The sequence below is a fragment of the Kogia breviceps genome, chromosome 15, assembly GCF_026419965.1.
Source record: "Kogia breviceps isolate mKogBre1 chromosome 15, mKogBre1 haplotype 1, whole genome shotgun sequence".
NCBI classification, from domain to species: domain Eukaryota; kingdom Metazoa; phylum Chordata; class Mammalia; order Artiodactyla; family Physeteridae; genus Kogia; species Kogia breviceps.
Genome location: NC_081324.1, coordinates 88,764,498 through 88,784,797, shown reverse-complemented (window position 1 = coordinate 88,784,797; position 20,300 = coordinate 88,764,498). Strand labels below are relative to the sequence as shown.

Genomic DNA, 20,300 nt, shown 5'->3' with positions numbered 1-20,300 from the left:
GGGTGGACAATAAAGTCTAAGGCAGGGCTATGGCATCCTTATAGATGCTACTGGAAGACTGATAAATAACCTTTTGCCTGGTTGCATCACCAGTCCTTAGGTGAAAAAAGCATCTTTTGATCTCTTCCAAGTTTTGTCATACTAGAGCTAGGAAGAGGCTGGGGAAGCCGTCACAGAGCCCCTCTTTTATGGAGACTACTTCCTAGCAGTGTACTGGGCTTTCAGTGTCATTCAATCAATATTTTGAAAGATGAAAGAAGGGATATGAGTGACTGCTTCTATTCTAATGGGAAGCCATGTTCCATCTCCTACAGAATTACAACTCCAGCTATGACCTCAGAAGGGCAGTGGGTCACCCATATAGCTCCCAGTTTTCCTTGGGAGCATCATGACAAAGTGGCACCTCTTTTCATGGTCCCTCCAAGACAAGCAACCATTCCTCTCTTCAGTACTTCACTGGAGTAACTGCACTTGTGGCTCTGAAACATCCTTCAGAAGGGTTTTACACGTCCAGCTCCACGTTCCCTTTCATCAGATTAACCAGTGCTGGAACCCCTACCTCAAGTACATGCTTCAGACCTCAGAGCATCTTTTTTAAAAAAATCCTTTAATCAAATATTCATTTTTTGTTTCCAGCATTATAATTTGCTATAATTCATAAGCTTCAATCTAAATACATTTTAAGACACTGACCTAGGTCCTTAAGCACTCACTTCTCCGGCAAAGAGATTATTCACCCAGCTACCACTCTTGCATGGACAATTCTCACTGGTACCCAAACAATTTAAAGTGCATAGGAATTCTTTTGATGAATGGAGACACAGCTGTAGTTTTGCACTAAATTTTCCATTACTGAGTTGCATGTTTTTTCACCTTGATACCTTATGATCATTAGAAAGCTACTTATCACATAATGTTATAATCAAACATTATGGTAAATGCCCATTTGTAACTGCAAGAAACTCATGTTACAGACACACTACTGACTATGATATTATACAGAAGTCATGGCCATAAGTTTCCACATAAGAGGTTTACTTCTCTATCTCTTGAAGCAAGAAATATCCCACAGTTCAGATTTCCATAAGTTAAGTAGTGCCTCTTTTAAAATAAATCAAAATAAAATGCTGTCCTGTCTGTAAAATTATAAATACTTCGAGTCCACTTTACAGAATGTTAAAATGTTTATAAATGCATTATCTCCTAGTAAATACACATTATGGCACCGAAGCCAGTTAAGAAACAAAAAAAACCAGCCATCACACTGGCCCATGGAAACATCTAGGGCTATTTCATATTTCCTACCACTAGGAAAATTAAACTAAACAAGGGAAAAAAAAGCAAAGAAGAGGAAAGAAATCTTACAAAATGGCGAGTAGCATGACCTGAAAGAGTGTACTGAAATCTCTTCCTTCGGCTCAGTAGCAAAGCCCCTTCTGGAATGAACCTTGATGGAAAACTAGGTTAGGAGAGTGTAGCTCCTGGCGCTCAGGGCGAAAAACACCAGGTACGTTACAATAATGTTTACATTCGATAAGGAAAGACAGACTTTGAAACGGAGTGACTGTTTTAAAAACCGCAAACCAAGATTTAGCCAGAATGTTCAAGATTGACAGGTTTTGAAGGAGTGAAATCTTCCCTGGCAACAAAATTAAAAATCATAATCTTATGGGTGCCCCTTATTTTTTACCAAAGTGAAGAAAGGAAACATGACTGCAAGGTACAGTACACACTGACGGGCTAAACTGAGAAATTACAAACGATATAAGTAACCAAAATGTTCCCCGTTGAAACAGAAAAACATGATTTCCAAATTGATTCAACTTGTCATATGTCTCTTAGAAGTAAGAAGTTGTTTTGGTTCTGTGGACTGTTGAATTGCTCTTTACGTAAATGTTTCCTCTATCTTAAAACAAAACAGAACGCCTTCGGAACGGCATTTGCCCCTTCAGTGTGGGAAAGCAGTCTGCACAAACTTGTTTCCAAGGCTCCCTCCAAGGTGATTCATCGCGTCAAGTCGATAGTATCTCCAAATCTACATGTCGAACTTCAGGATTTCGTTTTTTCAGTTCCTTCTCAAGTCTATCTACTTCACCTCCTAAAGTATCAGTAACATTTTCTCCATGTTTAAGCATAAAGGTCTCTAGTTCTTCAGGAGTCTTCACTTCTTGAATTTCTTGTAGCATTTGGTCAAGATCTTGTTTTTCCAAATATGATCTCGTAACAACTCGTCCACCGAAATCTACTGCCTTAAATCTTCCGTCCCCTAATCCTAGATCTGTGGCTTTAACACCACGAATTGCCCTTACTGATGGGTCGTTGTCCAGGAGTTCAAGTGAGAACGGGTTGTACCTGTGCTGGCTGTCCGGATCGCGCTAAGAGTGCTTCTGTGTCAGTGCACACGAGGAATGCGGAGACCGCGCCTAATAAGGTGCCCACACCCAAAGAAGCTAGGCTGTCACACAGCGGATAGCCTGTTATAGAAGTAAGGCCCATACAAGTGGCTTCTACCGTCACTCCCAACGCTGCTGCAGTTCCCTCCAATAATGTAACATTTGTACTAGGATCACGACTTTCCATTACACACTTGTACAATGACATTCCTTTGGCCCGGGCGCACTTACGAAACTCATTCACAGCAACAAGGCTGGGGCAGGGGAAGCAGATGCTGAGAATCCCGGTTCCTGCTGAAGGGAGCCTCTGTGTGGGGGGAGCTCGTGGCTTTGTTGCTCTGCGGGGTTAACTCCCTGTTCATTAAAATTAACCAACTACGGTGAGGCTGTGGGGGAAAGGGAAGCCTCCCACACTGTTGGTGGGAGTGTAAATTGGTGCAGTCACTGTGGAAAACAGTATGTTATTGAACTTCTTGTTTCAGTACCTTGTGTAGTATTTTTCATAAAATGACTGGTAGTTTTTTTGTTTAAAGTCTGGGTCTACTGATATTAATGATGATCTGAGTTTGAACCTTTCAGGTGATGACATGTGAAGCTTGACAATGACTTTAATCAAGAAGGCAGAATTACGTGCTAAAGAGTCTGTGGTCCTGATTATACTACTGAGCCCTGACTGCAGCTCTGCCTGGAATTGGTACTAACATAGCCTTTTCAAAAATGCAAGCAAAAAACCCCCCCAAAACCAAAAACCAACCCTGTTTGCTGCTTAAGCGAGAAAAGAATCAGGTTTAAGTCACTGGCAGCCGGGAGTGACTTATAAAACCATCTTCTCCAAGCTTTTTGGAATTTTTGCCTCCTGTCTGGCACCTGTTACCATGACAACTGCACACACTGTAATGAGCTGGTCCCATGAGTAAAGGAGGTGAAGAGGCAGCTTACGTATTCATCTCCTGAAGCTTTATCAACTGTAGTGTTCTGAGGTTCGATTCTCTAGCCATCACAGACTTCCAGATGTTTCAAAGATCCCGAGTGACCAGATGTTACCCATAAAAAGGACAGCCTGTCTGAGGGGAATTTAAACCCCATGTGCACAGGGAGCAGTGCGGGAAGAATCTGAAGAAGTGCGTCCACACCGTCCTGGGACATCTTCCTTATTTCCTAGGTGTGCAGACTCTGATCTGGGATTTCCCCCTTATTCCTGAGGTGTCTGCTCTAGCCTGGGGTGTCTCCCGATTACCCATGTGTGTCTACCCTGACTTGTGGCCTCTGCCTTAATTCCCCACACGTGTCTGCTTTGATCTGGGATGTCACCCTAATACCACCCTTTGTCTCCCCTGAATAAGATTTCTCCCAAATCACCCAAGTGTGTCTAAGCTTACCTGGGACGCCTCCCTATTTCCTCAGAAGTGTCTACTCTAACCTGAAACTTCTCCTTAATTCCCCAACTGCTTTACTCTTTCTGGGGCGCCTCTCTACTTCCCCGGGTGTGTCAGCCCAACCTAGGATGGTTCCATCATTCCCCGGGTGTGAGTACTTCAACCTGGACTCTTTCTCTAATTCCCTAGCTGTGTCTACACTGACTTGATATGTCTCCCTAATCTCCCGGGTTCGTCTAGAGTAAAGTGGGAGGTGTGTATAATTCTACAGGCATATTTACCCAGGTCTGCGATGTTCCTTACTTCCCAGTGTGACTACCTGACCTGGGAGGTCTTGCTAATTCCCCAGATGTTTCTACTATGACCTTGGATGCCTCCCTGATAATCCAGTTTTACTTACACTGACCTTGCATGTCTCCCTAGTTCCCCAGATGTGTTTACCCGGACCTGGGATGTCTCCCTAGTTCCCGTGTATGTCTACCCTGAGCTGGGAAGTCTCCTTAATTCCCAGGTATGTCTACTATTACCTGCGATATCTCTCTTATTCCCCAGCTGCATGGACACTGAACTGAGAAGTCCCTTTATTTTCTGAGTTGCGGTTTCTGACCGTGGTTATTTCCGTGATTTTCAGGAATGTCTACTCTGACAAGGGGCGTCTCCCATTTTCCCTAGGTGTGTCTTTCCTGATGTGTGATGTCTCCCTAATTCACACGGTGTGTATACTCCGACCTGGAATATCTCCCTACTTTTCCATGTGTTTCTACCTTGTCTTGAGATGTCTCCCCTGAGCTATCTTCTTTTTAATCTTTGTGTGTCTACACTGACCCAGGATGCCTCCCTAATTTTTCAGGCACATCTACACTGACCTAGAATGTCTCCCTTATTTCCCACGGGCGTCCTCTCTGACATGAGAGATCTCCCTAATTTGGATGTGTGTACTCTGACCTGGGATTTCCTAATTCATGGGTGTGTCTACTTTACCTGGGTTGTTTCCGTCATTGCTCTGGTGCTACTATTTTGCCCTGGGATGTCTCCCTAATTCCATGGGTCTGTCTACACTGACTTTGTTTCTAAGTCCCCAGATGTTTCTGCTCTAACCTCTAACCTGTTTTTTTCCCCTCTATTATGTAAAGATGTGTCTACCCTGAAATGGAATGTCTCCTTGGTTTTCCAGTGTGTCAGACTTGTCCTGTGATATCTCTCTAGGTGGTTTTGTTTGTTTGTTTTTAATTTATTCATTTTTGGCTGTATTGGGTCTTTGTTGCTGCGTGCAAGCTTTCTCTAGCTGCCGAACAGGGGCTCTAGGTGCGCGGGCTTCAGTAGTTGTGGCACCCGGGCTTCAGTAGTTGTGGCACGCGGGCTTCAGTAGTTGTGGCATGCGGGCTTAGTGGCTCCGCGGCATGTGGGATCTTCCCGGACCAGGGATCTAACCCGTGTCCCCTGCATTGGCAGGCAGATTCTCAACCACTGCGCTACCAGGCAAGCCCTCTCTAGGTGTTTTGATTTACAACTCTTAGCTGGAATGTTGCTCTAATTCTCTGGGTGTGTCTATTCAAACTAAGATAAGGCCCTTATTCCCCGGGTGTGCCTTCCGTGCTCTGGCCTTCTCAACAGTGCCCCAGTTGTGTAACTACTGGCCTGGGATAAATATACTTAATTCCCTAATGAATCTAAGCTGACTTCAGATGTGTCCCTAACTCGCCAGGTGTGACTATTCTGACCTAGGGTTTTACCCTGTTTGTCTAGGTGTGTCTACTCTGAGCTGTGAGGTCTCCCTAAGTTTCCAAATGTTTCTTCTTTCACCTGGGAGATCTCTGTATTCCCCAGGTATGGCTTATTTGTATTTGTTGCTCTCCTTACTTACCCAGGTGTGTCTATATTGATCCGGAGTGTCTCCGTTTTGCAGGTGTGTGTCCACTAGCCCTAGATGACCTCCTAAATCTCTAGTGTGCCTACGCTGGTCTGGGATGTATACCTAATGTCTCAGGTGTCTGTTGTGGCATGGCACACTATCTAATTTTCCAGTAGTGTCTACTTTGACCTGGTGTGTGTCTCCATAATTTCTAAGGTGTCTCTATAATTTCCACCTTCATCTTGATGTCTCCCTATTTCTACATGTTTGCCTACTCTAATTTGAGATGTCTTTCTTATTCACCATGTGTCTCTACTGTAACCTGGGATGTCTCCTAATTCAACACGTGTGTTTTCCCTGACTTGGGATATATCCCAAATTCCCCAGGTGTGTCTATCCTGACCTGGGATGTTTCCATAATTGCTCAGGTGTGTCTGTACTAGCCCCGGCTACTTCTCTAATTCCTCAGGTGTGTCTACCCTGATTCTGGATGTCTGCCAACCCCCAGGTATGTCTACACTGAATTGGGATGTCTAATTCCCCAGGTGCGTCTGCTCTCACCCAGCATGGCTCCCTATTCCCTAGGGGGGTCTATACTTAATGGGGGTCTCTCCTTAATCCCCCAGGTTCATCTACTTGAACCTATCACATCTTTCAAGTTCCCCAGGTATATCTACACTGACCTGGAGTGTCCCCCGGTACCCTAGTTTTGAGAATACTGACTTGGGATGTCTCCCTAATTCACAAGGTGTTTCTCCTTTGACCTGGGATTTTTCTCTAGTCACTAGGTGTGTCTGTCTTGAACTTGGGTGTATCCCTGCTTACCCAGGTACTTCTGTAGTAACCTTGGATATCCCCCTGATACCAAAGGCGTGTCTACTCTGCCTGGGGATGTCTTATCCCCGGGGATGTCTTCACTGACCTGGGATGATTCCCTATTTTCCCAGATGTGTCAACCCTGACTCTGTTTTTTGGAGAGCCAGCAGTGAATGGTCTTGAAACCGTATCTTAGTTTCCTGCCCAGGAATTGAACCTAGATAGCCTGATTGAAGACCAGGAATCCTAGCCACTGGTCCACCAGGGACCAGAGGCTAGAGACAAAGTTGCACTGGCTCTTGCCCCATCTGAAAAATGCATTTCTCAGAGAGGCAAAAACTGCAAAAGCAGGTACGAAATTTCTTATCAGAGACATAGCACAACATGTGGGAGAGCACGCAGAGAAACAGTTTATTTCAGACAGAAGCGAGGCAGAGAAGTGCTGTGGGCATCCTCCCTAATGTGGAGGAGTGCGATAAAGAGGTGGTTAAATCATGTATATAGGGGCAGTTCTTCTGGGTCTTTGTGTACCTTTGACCAGTTATCTTGTTTCTTTTCCACACCTGACATGTCCTAGGGCTCTCCCAATATGCGTGTGCATATTTTTGCCAAGATGGATCCAGCATCGAGGCCTGTGGGGGGCTTGACGATGCCTATTATGGGATGGCGCTCCCTCTGTTTTTGACCCCTGAGGAGCCTTCCTACGCATGTACAGTCAGGGAGGTCTCCTTGACCTCAGGAGTAGTAGATGTGGTCGTCTTACCTCTTTACTCCAGCAGGGCTCAGCTCCTGCCATAACTTTATTCTTGGAGTGTCCGGGGAAAACAAAGCTCCAATTTACTCTGCTTGACCGACACCGGCTTCTCTGCCCAGGGGCCCATTTACCTCTTACCTCAATTCTGGTTCATCTCTCTAATTACCCTGGCGTGTCTATACTCACCTGGGATGTCTAATATCTGTCTGACCTACACTGTCTCATTAATGCCCTAGATATGTCTCCACTGACAAGGAAGACTCTCTAATTCCCCAGGTGTTTCTTCCCTGACATGGAATGGCTCCCTAATTCTTTAGGTGTGTCTACACAGACCTGGAATGTTTCACCAAATTTTCAGGTGCATCTATCCTAATTTTGATGCCCGCCGAAATACACTTGTGTGTCAGCAGTAATCTAGGGTGTCTGATTCCGCAGATTTGTCTTCTATGACCTGTGATGTCTTTTTATTTCCCCAAGTGTGTCTTCCCCAACAAGGAATGTCTTCTCTGTTCCACCGAAATGTCAGTCATAACCAGGGGTGTCACCCTAACTCCCCAAGTGTAACTGTTCTGAGCTGGATTATCTCTCTAGTTCACCAGGTGTGTCTACACTTACCTGGCATGTGTCCTTTTTTCCCTTCCCCTGAGAAGAGAATATGTCTCTATTCTAACCTCAGATGTCTCTCTAAATCCACAGATGTGTCTATACTGGCCTGGGAAGTCTCCTTTATTCCCTAGTTGTATTATCAATAATGTCTCACCTAATTCCTCAGGTATGTCTACACTGAACTTGTATGTCTCCCTATTTCCTAAGATGTGTCTACACTGATGTGGGATGTCTCCCTTATTCCATATGAGTTTCTATCTTGACCTGGGATGTCACAATAATTTCCCAGGTGTGTCTCCCCTAACCTTTCATGTCTTGCTAATTCTCCCAGCTTGTCAACCCTGACTTGGGATGTCTCCGTTATTCCCCAGTTATGTCTACTCTGACCTGAGTTGTTCCCTTAATTCCCTTGGTGTGTCTACCTTGACCTTAGATGTCTCTCTATTTCCTCTGTGTCTTACCTCTCACCTGTGATGTCTCCCTAGTTCCCTAGGGATGTTCACCTTATTGTAGGATGTCTCCTTTGTTCTGCATGTTTAACTGCCCTGATCTGTGGTGTCTCCCTCCTTCACCTGATGTGTCTATACTAACCTGAGATGTCTTTCTAATCCCAGGTATGTCTACTATCAGAAGTAAATTTAGTGAATTTTTCTTTATATGAATATTTTGAGTGAGAAGCAAAGTTTTTGGAAACAGGGAAACATCCAAATTGAAATGGCTAAGAAACTTGACTCTCAGTAGTTACAGATAGCTTATAAAGCGTGAACGTGCAAGTACATTCATTGTTCCCTATTGTGCTTGGTTACCAGAAACGTACATCTCTTTTCATTACATGAGCTTACTTGATTGTAGCTGATTAGCTTGAAAGCTGTAATGTCATTCTGACATGAATAAGCTTGAGTTCTGTTCAAAATCAGAGTCAGAATTTCTGGAATCAGGACAGTTTTAAATTTTGGTTACATAACTATGAGTCTTTTTAAAAAATTGAGTATAGTTGATTTAAATATTGCACTAGTTTCAGATGTACAACATGGTGATTCATTATTTTCATAGATTATAATTCATTTAAAGTTATTGTAAAATAATGGCTATATTTCCCTGCACTGTACAATATACGATTGTAGCTTATTTATTTAACACAGTAGTTTGTACCTCTTAATCCCTTACCCCTATCTTGCCCCTCCCCCATTGCCTCTCCCCACGGGTAACCACTAGCTTGTTCTCTGTATCTGTAAGTCTCTTTCTGTTTTATTATATTAATTTGTTTTATTTTTTAGTTTCCAGATATAAGTCATAACATACAGTATTTGTCTTTCTCTGTTTGACTTATTTCACTAAGCATAATACCCTCTAGGTCCATTCATGTTGTTGCAAATGACAGGATTTCATTCTTTTTTATGGCAGAGTAATATTCCATGCTATCTATTTATCTATATACATGTATATATGTGTGTATATATATATATATATACTATATGCTAGATATATATGATAAGTACTATAAATACCATATACATATATATATCACATCTTTTTTATCTATTCATCTGTTAATAGACATTTAGGTTGCTTTCATATCTTAGCTATTGTAAATAATGCTGCTATGAACATTGGGGTGCATATATCTTTTTAAATTAGTGTTTTCATTTTCTTCAGATATATAGCCAGGAGTGGAATTGCTGGGTCCTATGGTAGTTCTGTTTTTAGTTTTTGAGAAATCTCCATACTATTTTCCATAGTGGTTGCACCAATATACATTCCCACCAACAGTGTACTAGGGTTCCCTTTTCTCCATATCCTTGCCAACATTTGTTATTTGTAGACTTTTTGATGCCAGACATTTTGACAGGTGTGAGGTGGTAGCCATTGTGGTTTTGATTTGTCTTTCTCTGATGATTAGAAATATTGGCCATCTGTATATCTTCTTTGAAAAAATGTCTATTAGGTCTTCTGCCCATTTTTAAGTTGGATTGTTTTTTTTTTTATATTAAGTTGTATGAGCTGTTTAAATATTTTTGGATATTAGCCTTTTATCAGTCATATCATTTGCAAATATTTTTTCCCATTCAGTAAACTGTCTTTTATTTTGTTAATGGCTTCCTTTCCTGTGCAAAAGATTTTAAGTTTAATTAGGTCCCGTTTATTTGTACGTTTGTTTCCTTTGCCTTAGGGGACATATCCAAAAATATTGCTATGATTTATGTCAAATAGTGTTCTGCCTATGTTTTCTTCTAGGAGTTTTATGGTTTCTATCTTACATTTAGGTCTTCAACCATTTTGAATTTGTTTTTGTATATGGTGTAGAAAATGTTCTAATTTCATTCTTTTACTTGTAGCTGTCCAATTTTCTCATCACCGCTTATTGAAGAGACTGTCTCAAGGTATTTTCTGATTTCTTTGATTTTTTTCATTGACCCATTGATTTTTTTTACTAGTATGTTCTTTAGTCTCCACATGTTGTGTTTTTCCCATTTTTCTTCTTGTAATGATTTCTAGTTTCATACCATTGTGGTCAGAAAAAAATGCTTGTTATAATTTCTATCCTCTTAAATTTGTTGAGACTTCTTTTGTGGCCTAGCATGTGATCTATCTTGGAGATCATTCCACATGTACTTGTAAAGAATGTGTATCTGCTCTCTTTGGGTGGAACGTCTTGTAGATATCTATTGAGTCCTACTGGTCTAATGTGTCATTCAAGACCACAGTTTCCTTATTGATTTTCTGTCTGGATGATCTGCCCATTGAAGTAAGTGGGGTGTTTTTTTTAAAAAAATATTTATTTATTTATTTATGTCTGTGTTGGGTATTTGTTGCTGCAGGTGGGGTTTCTCTAGTTGCGGCGAGCAGGGGCTACTATTTGTTGGTGTGTGGGCTTCTCATTGAGGTGGCTTCTCTTGTTGCAGAGCATGGGGTCTAGGTGTGCAGGCTTCAGTAGTTGTGGCACGTGGGCTCAGTAGTTGTGGCTTGCAGGCTCTAGAGCACAGGCTCAGTAGTGGTGGTGCACAGGCTTAGTTGCTCTGCAGTATGTGGGATCTTCGTGGACCAGGGCTCAAACCTGTGTCCCCTGCATTGGCAGGTGGATTCTTAACCACTGTGCCACCAGGGAAGTCCCATAAGTTGGGTGTTAAAGTCCCCTACTATTATTGTACTATTGGCAATTTCTCCCTTTATGTCTGTCAATGTTTGCTTTATATTTAGGTGCTCCTATATTAGGTGCAAATATGTTAATAAGTGTTATATCTTCTTCTTATAAGGACCCCTCTATCGTTTTATAATGCCCTTCTTTGTGTTTTGTTAGAGACTTTGTTTTAAAGTCTATTTTGTCTTATGTGAATATTGCTCTCCCCACTTTCTTGTCGTTTCCATTTTAATAAGATAATTTTTCCCATCCCCTCACTTTTAGTCTGTGTGTGTCTTTAGTTCTTAAGTGAGTCTCTTGTAAGCAGCCTATAGATGGGTTTTGGTTTTTATCCAATCAGCCACTCTATGTCTTTTGATTGGAATATTTAGTCCATTGACATTTAGAGTGATTATTGTTAGGTATGTACTTATTGCAATTTTGCTACTTGTGTTTTAGTTGTTTCTGTAGTTTTTTAATGACCTTTTCTTCGTCTTTTAGTTTCTTACCTTGTGGTTTGATTATTTTCTTTAGTAATATGCTTGAGTTCCTTTCTCTCTAGTTTTTGAGTATCTATTGTAGGCTTTTGATTTGTGGTAACCATGTGATTCATATATATTGCCCTAAACCTACTTGTTTTAAACTGGTAGTCAATTAAGTTCAAAAACATTCTAAAATATCTACACTTTTTTTTTTAACTTCCCTCTGTGGACATCTGAAGATCATGAACCAGAATCTCAGTAGGTTCTTCTGATGATTCTTGTTCATGTAGTTTTTGTTGTTCAATTCACATGGAGATTATCTGATTAGTCAGTGACTGCTGAAAAGCACTGAGGACACATGAGAAAATACAACACAAAAGGGATATTATAAATATGATTAATAGGAGGATAATATCAAGTGTTTTAAAAAATACTCCAAAGCCAAGGTGTACATTTTTCCAAATTTAAACAACTAAAATATCAAATAGGGAACTACCATACGACCCAGCAATCCCACTACTGGGCATATACCCTGAGAAAACCATAATTCAAAAAAAGTCGTGTACCACAATGTTCATTGCAGCTCTATTTACAATAACCAGGACATGGAAACAACCTAAGTATCCTCAACAGATGAATGGATAAAGAAGATGTGGCACATATATACAGTGGACTATTACTCACCCATAAAAAGAAACAAAATTGAGTTATTTGTAGTGAGGTAGATGGACCGAGAGTCTGTCATACAGAGTGAAGTAAGTCAGAAAGAGAAAAACAAATACTGTATTCTAACACATATATATGAATCTAAAAGAAAAAATGGTTATGAAGAACCTAGGGGCAGGACAGGAATAAAGACACAGACATAGAGAATGGACTTGAGGACATGGGGAGGGGGAAGGGTAAGCTGGGATGAAGTGAGATAGTGGCATGGACATATATACACTACCAAATGTAAAATGGATAGCTAGTAGGAAGTAGCTGCATAGCACAGGGAGATCAGCTCGGTGCTTTGTGACCACCTAGGGGGTGGGATAGGGAAGGTGGGAGGAAGATGCAAGAGGGAGGAGATATGGGGCTTTATGTAAATGTATAGCTGATTCACTGTCTTATAAAGCAGAAACTAACACACCATTGTAAAGCAATTATACTCCAATAAAGATGTTAAAAGATATATCAAATGGGTTATAATTGGATTCAGTTTTTACTTTTCAAAGTCAATCTGCATTGTTTTGCATAATTTTTTATTGGTTCCTGATTTTTCTGAGTTATTTATATCAGCAAAACATGATGTACTAACAATAATGTATATTTCTTCTTGTTCAGATAGTAAATAGTCTAAGGCTATGCAATTGTTTAATATATAACTCTGGCAAAGAGTTTATAGATTCTCATTGTAATTTTAGATATTTTAAAACATATAAGGTCACCCCTAATGAGTTTCAAGTCTTTAGTTAGATACACCTGGGGAATTTTGGAGAAACAATTTTTAAGTTTAGGCATTCCTGGGCAACTAGATCAAAACTCCAGTTTTTAATAGAAATGTCTTGGGAATTAGAGAGACATCCTCATCAGTATAGACACACTTGGGGAATTAGGCAGATATACCAGGTCAAAGTAACACACCCATGTTACAGGAAAACCTCACTGGTCAAAGTAGACACACCAGGGGAACCAGGTACATCTCCCAGGTAGGAATAGTAGTTTGGGGGTTTAGAGAGAAATTCTAAGTCAGGGTAGACATATCTGGGATGTAGGGATCATACTGGGTCATATTAAACTCACCTTGGGAATTATGGAGACGCCCCATGTGAGTGTAGACATACCTGGGGAATAAGGAATACAACCAAGGTCAGAGTAGACACAACTGGAAAACTAGGTAGACTGGGAATTAGAGACAATCCAGTTCAGCAGAGACACACCTGTGAAACTGGAGTGACACCCAGCTCAGGATAGACACTCCTGGGTAGAGACAATCCAGGTAAGAGTAGTCAGAGGTGGATAAAAAGAAAGACATTCTTCGTAAATGTACACACAATTGTTTATTAATTAAGGAGACTTATATGTTCAGGTTATACACACCAGAGTGAGTATGGAGGCATCCCTGATCAGAGTATAGACAGCTGGGGAATTAGAAAGACATACAAGTTAAAAGTACGCACTCCAGAGGAAACACAGAAATTCCCAAGGTCAGTGTGCAAATACTTCTTTCTCCAAAGAAGACATACAGTTGGCCAATAGGCACATTAAAAGATGCTCAACTTTGCTAATTATTAGAGAAATGCAAATCAAAACCACAACGAGGAAAAACTCCCACCAGTCAGAATTGCCATCATTTAAAAGTCTACAAATGACAAATGCCAGAGAGGGTGTGGAGAGAAGGGAACCCTCCTACACTGCTGGTGGGAATGTAAATTGGTGCAGCCACTATGGAGAACAGTAGGGAGGTTCCTTAAGAATCTAAAAAGCAGAGTTGCCATATGATCCATCAATCACATCCTGGGCATATACCGGGAGATATAGAAAAGCTACATGCACGCCAATGTTCATTGCAGCACTATTTACAACAGCCAAGACATGAAACAACCTAAAAGTCAATCAACAGAGGAGTGGATAAAGAAGACGTGGTGCATATGTACGGAGTAGAATACTACTGAGCCATAAAAAGAATGAAATCACGCCACTTGCAGCAACGTGGACGGACCTGGAGCTGGTCATACTGAGTCAGGGAAAGGCAAATGGATGGTATCAGCTATATGTGGAACCTGAAATATGATACAAATGAACTTATTTACAAAACGGAAACAGACTCACAGACACAGAAAACACACTTATGGTCACCAAGGGGGAGGGGTGGTGGGAGGGATAAATTAGGAGTGTGGGACTAGCAGGTACGAACGACTGTATATAAAATAAACAACACGGACCTACTGCGTAGCACAGGGAACTATAGTCAATAGCTTGTAATAACCGATAATGGAAAAGAATCTGAAAAAGAATATATATATATATATATAACACGGAACCATTTTTCTGTACACCAGGAACTAACTCTGCCAGTGAGAGACAATACACGTGCATTTCACAAGATGGGAGATTCAGGGGCCATTCTCACCCAGACACGTGCCCGCGGAGGAAGGTGCCGGCAAACAAAGCCAGGCTTTAAAAGCTTGCCATTTGTTCAGTTGTGTAAGTGAGCGCGTTGATGGCAGGGAGAGGCGATCGGAAGACACAGGGCGTCAACGAAAGAAAGTACAGTCATCCACATTCTATCACCAGGACAATCACCGTTAACATGAATACTGCATCTTTCCCATGTTTTAGAACTTTGTCTAAAATAAGGCACACATATAATGCACGTAATATGTTTAACCTCATTTATACCTAAGTGGGACCATATTAGAAATGAGCTTTCATCACCTGCACCGTCACTCGCCATGCTGCAGAGACGACGGCACATAAATAATGCAGATCTGCACGGCCATCGTATTCTGCAGGGAGTTCCACTGACGCTGGCCTGAAGTTCACTGGACAGTTCCCTCTTTTGGTCCCTCAGGATTCCGGAGGCCTCGGTGTCACGCACGGAGATGTCATGAGCGTCCTGGGTTGCAGTTTGCCCTTAGCACGCGCCCTGGCAGTGGGCGTGCACTGTACACACAGAAAGGGAAACTAAAACACCAGCTTCCTCAGCTGGAATGCTGTGGGGCGGGGGAGGAACACGAAAGGCGGGATCCTGACAGCCGTAACGTGTCAGGGAGATGGCAGAGGAGACGGAGACCAAGAAAGGGACCGAACTACAAGGGCGTTTCGGAACTACTCCTGGGCTCACCGTGCCCCATGCACGTGTGCTTGGATTCTCACCAGCACGCCGAAGCCTGTGAAGACTGTGCCCGGGGTAGACCAGTGCCCAGGTCCCAGGCGGACCGATGGTTAGAGCACACGACGGACAGACACACACAGCACTTCCGAGGCTTTGGAACGGAAACTGAACCACAGCCCGTGCAACGAAGGCGGACACTTGCTGCATGTGCCTAACCCGGTCAACTGTCCGCTAAAACAAGCCTTCCCCTCAGAATTTCAGCAACATCCAGAGTCATATAACGTAATGTTTAAACTGTTCAGGATACAATCTGAAATCATACGCCATCAGCTGAAATTACAAAAATCCACAAGCATCTCAACACCTTGCAAGAGGGAGTTCCAATCCAGAGATACCAGCTCCAAAGCATCAAAGATTTACTGTAAAGCACAGGGAGGTATATTCAACATCATGTAATAAACTATGATGGAATAGAATTGAAATATATATATAATATAGAATTATATTTTAGATGTAATTCTATATTATATATAGAATGTGAAGTGCAATATACTATAGAATGTCTGACTAGCTGTCAAAAGTGACTTTCTTCCCTTGTAATTGATTAGTGGGATAGACTCGCCAAGGTATGAACAGTGTTTCCAGCTGATCGCGGACAGAAGCTGATGTCCCCAAAGTCAGAACACCCCGCTGATGCACACCTGATACACCCCAGGTCACCAACCCGGGCTCACAGCCCGTGGCTGACCCTCTCTGCCCTGTGCAAGGCAAAGGTGCCCCCTGCCAGCACACGCTGCCCCGGTTCAACGCTGGTCCGCAGCTAAAAAGCCTTTAGCGCCTGGTCCCTACTGATCTGCAGCCGTGGGCGCTCAGCTGAGTGATCCTCCCCGAGAGAGGCAGGACCACAGGCTTCTCATCGGCCTGCGGCTGGGACTTCTCAGCACCGGATCCAATCTGCCAAACAAGGCTCCCGGCGCTCGTGGATATTTAATTCAGTTGCAAGGTTTTCTGCAGCACGAGGGGAGCAAAGTCAGGCAGGCTTGGTTCATTCCTCTGGTTCTAGGGGCACAGGGCAACACAGCAGCTTTGGGGCCAGCACCCTCACCTGTGTCTTTGCGGGTCTGGGTTCTCTGTATAAATAGGGATGTTTCTGCATTTGCGCATGGGAGTCTGTGTGTGTCCGCATCTGTGACGTGTGCGTCTAAGTTTGCAGGTGTGTGTCTCGGTCCTCGCACAGGGCATGTGCATGTCTGCCTACCTTGTGACGACGACATGTTTTCTCTGGACAAGTCGTGGCCACCTGGCCTGGCCTCCCCTCCGCCCGTCCCGAGCCCAGCGGCAGGACAGACATGTAAAGGATAAACCAGATCACCTCACTGCCTGGTTAAGTCCTCCGAGGGCTTCTACATCATCAGGGTTGGTAACTGGAAGGACAGGACCCCCTGCAGCTGGGTGAAGGGCAAAAGGCGCGCGTCTCACTGTCCCTGAGCTTCATGTGCGCGAAGGTCTGGGCGGGGTCCGAGCCTGAGCATTTCCAACCGCCCCAGGTGAAGCCGCCAGGTGCGCGGCCAAGGTGCATGTCAGGAGGCTCTCGGGCCCCTCGTGGGGAACAAACGGCTGCCCCACACCAGGGCCACTCAGCCAGACCCCGCCGCCGCCATGGGCCCCGAGAACTCGACCTTTTCTCTCCACCGCTCCCCACGAGGCCTGGCTCCCCGCCAGCTCCACCGCCGTCACCGCTTCTGCCAGCTCCACCTTCTCTCTTCCGGAGCAGAGGCTCACGGGAGGCTTTGGATTGGTGGGCCGGGGTCACATGACGGGGCCCCGCTGCAAGGGAGGCTGGGAAAGGGACCTCTGGTGTCGGCCCTGGGAAGTGAGACTCCTGGGGCGGGAAATGTCCCCTGGGAAGGGAGGTCTCACAGCCAGCCAGGGGCTGCACGACGTCCACGCCAGCTTCTCCCACGGCCACACCCCGGCCGCAAGACTCACAGGCCCCTCCGTCTTTCATCCTCCTACACACCAGGCCCAGCCCCCCACGTTTCTAGAACTTTCTCCACCCACCTCTCCAGCCGGGCCTCAGTCCAAATGCCACCTCCTTAGAGAGGCTTCCTCTGACACCCCCCCCCCTCGTCATTCCAGGGCACCACGCCCAAATCCAAGGCCCTTAGCACCGAGAACGTAGCAAAGATGGTTCACACCTGCCCTCCCCCTTTCAACACAAGGTTATAAAAAGTCTTGCTGTTCAGCCGGACAGCCCTTCACTTAGCCGGGCTCTGTGGCCGGGGAAGATCCTGGCCGTCCACGTTCCACACAGTTGCAGGGCTGCTCCCCGAAGGAATGTTCTGAGGATGAAACTGATCCTCTTGGTTGAATACGTGTTGTGTGTGTGGGTGTGTGTGTGAGGGGGCGGCCGGGGGCCTTCTTCACAAGGCATACCTGAAGGGCTTTCTCTGCGGCACGGCCAGCACTGGCAAGGGGCTGACGCAGCACGTGGTCGTCGTGTGCAGAGAACGGGTACTCAACGTAGGAGATCACTGGGCGGATGTCGACCAAGGACGCGTCTAAGCTAAGATACGGCGCACAGCGGGATCCTGGCACACACTCAACTAGCTCTTAATTCCAGATATATACACTCAGCAACGGGGAGAGGGTAGGCGGAGGGAGAGGGGAAACTATTGAACCCATTTGGGTCATTCCTGTCAAGGAGTCTATGTCCCAAATGCAGGAATCAGAGGGTGGGGATCTGCTGTCCCCTCGTCTGTCTCCAGGGGGGATCTTCACCATTCTGAGATGAGTCAGTGTTTAAAATTGTATTCTTCACTCAAAATGGCCTACGAACGAGGCATGTATTTCATCTTTTGCTCAGCAGAGCAAAAGCAAAACCCCAAAACGAGGGTCTGTTCCAATGCTGGACTACTCATGATTTTTAAGAAACTCAGTTTAAACGTAAACCCTGTGTGAAGCTGGGAATTCTATGTTGTCGTTATTTCCGTGGCCCGCCTGTCTTAGGCGGCTCCCCCCACACCACGCTCCGTCCTGGGCGCCGAGGACCCACCGGCCGGGAGGGGACACGCTTGTGTGTCCTGGCTCCGCCCCACCCAGCTGTGTGGCCACAACTCTGCAGCCTCTCTGAGCCTCAGCTTCCTCGTCGGTGAGCGCGGATGAGAGCAGACCCTCCCTCACTGCGCGAGGATGCGACGAGATCATCCGTGTAAGGCCCTCAGCGCGAGGCCTGCCACCCAGGACGCGCTCCAGAAACGTGCTCGTTATTAACTCCACGTTCACAAGACGGACTTTGCAGTAAACGGTGCAGAAATCATTCTGAAATTTGTCATGCTATATTTCAGGGCCCTTGTCAATGAAGCACTGGATTTCAAAGGCCTCTATCACATGCTTTCTCATAACTAGGACCCGGGACTCAAATATTTCCTCATGTTAAATGACATTTTGGTTCCTCGCCTGGCTGCCTCGACCCATATTTCTTATCCCCTCAGTCCTAATGCTTAAGCCTAGACTTTAGAAGAATAAGAGGAACAGGATATAATAATAATGTAAAAATAATACCATTGTATTTTTTTCTCTTAGATCAAGATTGATTTTCTGGTTCCCTATAGCCTTTCACACGTGCCTGTGGACTATTAACATTTAGTCAGAACATGCCTTTCATTTCCCGCCTGTCACCTGGAAGGAGAGAGTCTCCCTGAGTTGAGTCCACTCAGCTGAGATGATTTTCAATTTACACCCGACGGAGAGCTGACGTTGCTGAACCTTAGCAGTGTTCCTTCGGCGTCACCGTAGTCAGTATCGCCTCTCTCTCTCTCTCTCTCTCTCTCTCTCTCTCTCTCTCTCTCTCTCTCTCTCTCTCTCTCTCTCTCTCCCTCTCCCTCTCCCTCTCCCTCTCCCTCTCCCTCTCCCTCTCCCTCTCCCTCTCCCTCTCCCTCTCCCCCTCCCCCTCCCCCTCCCCCTCCCCCTCCCCCTCCCCCTCCCCCTCCCCCTCCCCCTCCCCCTCCCCCTCCCCCTCCCCCTCCCCCTCCCCCTCCCCCTCCCCCTCCCCCTCCCCCTCCCCCTCCCCCTCCCCCTCCCCCTCCCCCTCCCCCTCCCCCTCCCCCTCCCCCTCCCCCTCCCTCTCCCTCTCTCTCTCTCTCTCTCTCTCTCTCTCTCGTTTCTCTTTCCCATGGTCACGCCTACAAGGCAAACCCCTCCGCTGACCCCAGGTGCCGCGGGCCGTCGCTCCAGGACGCCTCCGGCCTTACAGCAGGGCGTCTCCCCTCCCCCGCCTTCTGGGTCTGCGTCCCGCCGACTCTCCCACCTGCCACCCTCCGGGACGCCCTGCTCTCTGAGACCTCAGATCTCTCAGGAGGGTCCGTCCCCTCCGGCGCACAGGACAGCGCCGCTGCTTCTCCCAGAGCCCGGGAGATGCCAAGGATGAGGCCTGCAGCTACGGGACACGGCAGAGGCTCGTCACGTTGCACGTGGAGGACGCAGCCGGTCTTCTGCGAATCCAACTGATACTGTTTGAGGTGAAGCCCAAACGACCTCCCCCCTGGGATGCACGTGGTGCCCACCTCCTCCGCCCCTCGCCGCCTCTGCCTCCCGGAATCCCTGACGCGTGGCTTGACCTGCAGGACTTGGTCTTCCCGCTGCTGTGCACGCCCAGCGCCCAGGGAGGACGCGGCCCGCGATACAGAGCCAGCAACGTCCGCAGAAAGAGCGAAAGTCGGGGAAATCGGGGAGGGGCCACGGTCCGGGCTCTACCATCCACGTCCTGGTCATGCCCGTCCCTCAGACACAGGCTCTGCGTTATCCTAGGAACTTGTCGTGGGTCTTTAGAGGGCAGCGGTCCCCTGTCACGGGCCACAGAGGACGTTCTGGGGTCAATACCAGTGAAAGGCTGTCATATTTTAACAACGGATGGGTTAGATCGGGCCCACCTGGATAATCCAGGACACACTCTGTATTTCCAGGTCTGAAGCCCTAATCACATCTGCAAGCCCCCCTCTCCCAGGTAAGGTAACACCGTCACAGGTCCTGGGGATCAGGGTGTGGACACCTTTGGTGCCTTTATTCTCCCAGCCACCCCCTC

The 20,300-nt window shown here is 45.6% G+C and overlaps 1 pseudogene; it reads right to left on the bottom strand.

Moving 5' to 3' along the window:
- Positions 1 to 547: 547 nt before the first annotated feature.
- Positions 548 to 3,270, bottom strand: LOC136792658 (proton-coupled zinc antiporter SLC30A9, mitochondrial pseudogene; annotated as a pseudogene).
- Between the last annotated feature and the right edge of the window lie 17,030 nt (positions 3,271 to 20,300).